Consider the following 3958-nt stretch of genomic DNA (forward strand, 5'->3'; position numbering starts at 1 on the left):
AGTGATCAGCTATTGTTGCTCCGCGATTTGATGCTGGAGGTCTGCGACTACCTGCGTCAGGTCTGGTGGAGTCGCTGTCCCTCCGGTTCGGGCATTGCGTGTCCTAGCCATGTTTATCTAAATAAGGACAAACAGACTAGTGTAAGTGGTTATCATTTTTAGCCCATCTAATGTACTGTTTTGTTTCTATCTATTTGTTCTGGTATTATTTCTAAGCTACCAATACGTAATCCTAATCTAAATTATAACTAAAAGCATGGAATAAAGCATCAAACATAAACAAGCAAAACATGAAACTAAAGCATAAGTTATATAACATGAAAATTAAGCATCAACATATAACAAGAAAATTAAACATAAGCATTCTTACTTGGAGCGGCAGGTCGGAGGCTTGATGTGTGTGTAGTGAGCTGACAATAACTTTGGCTCTGATACCAACCTGTAACGCCCGCCCTCCCTGCTAACCCTAAGGGACGGGGCTACGATACTCTATGTACATATTACAGCGGAAGACTTGAAATAATTTTTTTTTCTTAGTTTAATAGAACTTTTCTTTTGTTTTCAAATTCGAACTACACTAATATGGTTTCCATAACATGATAACAAGATAAATAGAAACATAACATCAAGTTACCCATATAGTACTACAATTTACGAAACCAAAGCGTAATTCTTAAAAGTTCTTAAAGCAGGTTCTTATTTGGTTGCCTAGCCACCGCCACACACATCTCCTTGCCTCTCCTGCTGCTCCTTTAGCTCATCCAGCTTTTTACTTTATCTGTAGTACAAGGAAAGTAAGCTATGAGTACTCATGGCTCAGTAAGTTCCTTTCTTACTCACTAAAACCGAAAATCATCACATGATCAAAGAATATCTCAACATAACATGATCTCAACTAGTCATGGCATAACATATCATACTCTTTAAGCATATCATGCAACATAACAAAATCATAACTAGTCATGGCATATCATCTCTTAAAGCATAGCATGATACATAACATAATCATATCTAATCATGGCATATCATAGCATCATCATAAGGTAGCATGGCATATCAAGCATAGCATGAAACATAACATACTCATATCTAATCATGGCATATCATAAATCATAGCATCATCACAACATGATCATAAGGTATATGCAATATGATTTTGAAAACATGTATCCGAAAAACATGTGTATGTCTCATGATCTTTAAAACCATTTCTTCTTACATATATACTTGAACATATTATCAACTTAAAGGGATCCGGCTATGTACCACTTACATATTGCGCGCAACCTATGTAGGTCCAAGGTAGCAAGTCTTGAACCCTACAAGGCAAACATACTAGGCCCGAGTCATACTCCATCGACCTAGGGGCACTTAGGAGCCCATCCCTAACGAGGCCCGAGTCTTATTCCATCGACCCCGGGGCGCTTATGGAGCCCACCCATGGTACAAGCCATATAAAGTAAAGTACATGTCATACTTATACATATCACACATCATAAGAGCATGCATCACTTAGGCACACATCATATCATAAAAGTATGCATCACTTAGGCATACATCATATCATAAAAGTATGCATCACTTAGGCATACATCATATCATAAAGGTATGCATCACTTATACATCATATCATAAAGGTATGCATCACTTAGGCATACATCATGTCATAAAAGCATGCATATTTTCACCACATAACATATCATAAAAGCATGCATATTTCTATCCACATAGCATATCATAAAAGCATGCATATTTCTAGCACATGTCATATCATGGAAAGTATGAATCACAAGCATACATATTTAAGCATAAGGGTGTATCATGTGATTATACTATCATAAGGAACATGGTAACATAGTTAACTTGGATTCTAAGCTTCCTAATCGCTTGGGTTCTTATCATGGCCGAACCCCCTTAGATCTCAATTTAGGTAAAAATAACCTCCAAGCATGTGGAACCTAAATTATCATCACATCAATTTCATAGGAAGCATTATAAGCATGATTAACTTGGTTTCTAAGTTCTCCAAGTCCCTAAACTTCATGTGGCCGAACCTTATCAGGTGTGAAACAAGGTCCCAAATGTCATGAAAGCATGGAAACCTTAAACCATATTTATAGCATTTTTCTTCCAAGTAACATACTAATCATATTTGAGCTAATTCCTAAGTTCCTCAAGCCCTTAACATATGTCATGGCCAAAATTTCACAAGTATTCATTAGGGCTAAAAACAAGCATACAAGCATGTGAACTTGAACTAACATCATGTATAAATTCATAATAAGGTATCATACAAAGGGTATGGCCGAAACTTACCCTAGCCTCATTTTAGGTCATTAAGCAACATATAGCATGAGAACTTTGGCTTTCTACTTATCATATTTCATGTAGAGTGACATGAGCATATTTAAATTTTGTTCTAGGGTTTCTAGGGCATCTATCCCTTCATGGCTGAGACCTACAATGGTTCATTTAGGTCATGGAAAAATTATACAAGCATGTGACACAATCAACACATTATCATATTTCCATAAGAAGCATTTTTAACACAATTGGTTTCAATTCTAAGGCCTCTAGGTCATTTAAACCCTACTTGGCCGAGACCCATCAGTGGTTAACTTTGCTTCAAATAGCCTAAAAGCATAGGAAGTCATACAAGTTTCATAGCATGTATAAAGACAAGCATAATAAACATACATGTGCATTGTGTCTTAGGCTTCCTAGGTTTCTTTTCCTTTTTCTTTTATTTTTCCTCATGGCCGAAACCTACCATTCTCTAAACTAGGTTTTAAGTGGCCTAAATCATGGAAAACCTAAGTAAGTTTCATGGAAAAAATTACTAAGAACATCATATACAAATTTGGTTCATAAACAAGCTAGGACCCTTGTGACCTTACAAGTCATATATCATGTAACTAAATTCTCTATACCCTAATTAAGCATGAGAGCATTAAACCACTTTCATATCTTAATATCACAGAGGTCTTGAGCATGTTAAAATTTTGTTTAAGCTTTCCTAAGCTATCCATCTTAACATGGCCGAAAATCTTAATGAAGAGTTCATGAATTTCTAGCAATATTCAACATGCAATTCTTTAAGAGAACTCTATATTCTATCATATAAACATGGTTACTTAAATTTAAAGGTCTTCCTAACCCTAAGCTCTTTTCTTGGCCGAAACATATGAGGGGATTTCCTTTGGTTCCAAGTAACTTTCAAGCAAGAAAACCAATAAAAGATCTTTAGTAATTCATGGAGGGAATCTTGTACTAGTTTGGTTAAACAATGATTTCCCTAACCTCTTTAAAACATTTTTGGCCGAGATTCTAGGGTTAGGTACTCCTCTGACCAAGCATCATATGGGTATAAAAACATGAAGGAAAACCTTCCTACATAGCATAGATAAATATCATGAAATGATGACTTGTTTAAACCTTCCTAGATTTGAAACTCTTCTTTGGCCGAATTTTCTTAAATTCCATTCTAGGTTTTCTAATCCTCATAAAATCTGAAAATCACATAAAAAGCCTTGTACCACAGGTTAGGGGAAGCTTACATCCTTTTCGCTTGTGGATCTAAGGTATGGTGATGGAAGAAGTAGCCTCTTCTTCTAGTTCCCTTCCCTTGTTCCTCTTGCTAAGTCCTCCTTGTATCTTAGGCTTTCTTAGAAGAAAACCTTGGCTTGGGGCCGAAGATGGAGGAGAGGGGCTAGGGTTCTCGGTGATGGAGAGGGGAGAATGAGAGAAATGAGAGAAAAATTAGAATTCTTCTCTTTACTTGCTCCCTTTTATGTTAAGGAGGAAGAAGTAGCAAAATAAGTTTTGCTTTCCTTCTCCCTTAGACTTTTTTTTTTTCTATTTTATTTTTATTTTTATTTATTTATTTATCCTCATCATTCATGGTGAAATAAGGGGGAATGAATCCCCTTAATTAGCCTCTTTTATTTTCGGCAAGAGA

This window comes from Zingiber officinale, chromosome 9B (assembly GCF_018446385.1).
Source record: "Zingiber officinale cultivar Zhangliang chromosome 9B, Zo_v1.1, whole genome shotgun sequence".
In the NCBI taxonomy this organism is placed as follows: Eukaryota; Viridiplantae; Streptophyta; class Magnoliopsida; order Zingiberales; family Zingiberaceae; genus Zingiber; species Zingiber officinale.